Genomic DNA, 579 nt, shown 5'->3' on the forward strand with positions numbered 1-579 from the left:
CCTCCACATAGCTTCCACATTTGCAATATCTATCTACAATTCATTATTAAATTAATTTTTCCATATTTTTTACTACAATTACCCCAGAAAACACAAAATATTACTGTTATATAACATAGACGTAACACGTATTCTTGTTACTTCTATGTTATATAGCGGTTATGTCTTTCTTTGTTAAGATTGTAATATTTCGACTATATTTAATACACATTTTTGTACATTTATTGAACATATTACATCAATTATTTCTATTTATTCTTTTTATCTATTAACCTAGACAGCACAAATATTTATAAAATATTTACAAAATATTTATAAGATTTATTTAAATATTTTATGAATATTTATCAAAATGTTTCATAAATATGTTTACAAAATATTTTTGTGACCTCAGATTCAATAGATGAAAAAAAATTTATATATCTCATAAATATTATAAAAATATTAAAATATATACATTTATATACATTTTTATTTTTTCCTGAATTTTTTTTTAAATTTCCATTTTATTATTTCACACGCTAATTAATTGAATTTAAATTGTACTTTGAAAATTTGCTTACCATTGCTGAGATTCGA

Source organism: Odontomachus brunneus, unplaced genomic scaffold, assembly GCF_010583005.1.
Source record: "Odontomachus brunneus isolate Ranch 3 - 2012 unplaced genomic scaffold, Obru_v1 Obru_scaffold_244, whole genome shotgun sequence".
NCBI classification, from domain to species: domain Eukaryota; kingdom Metazoa; phylum Arthropoda; class Insecta; order Hymenoptera; family Formicidae; genus Odontomachus; species Odontomachus brunneus.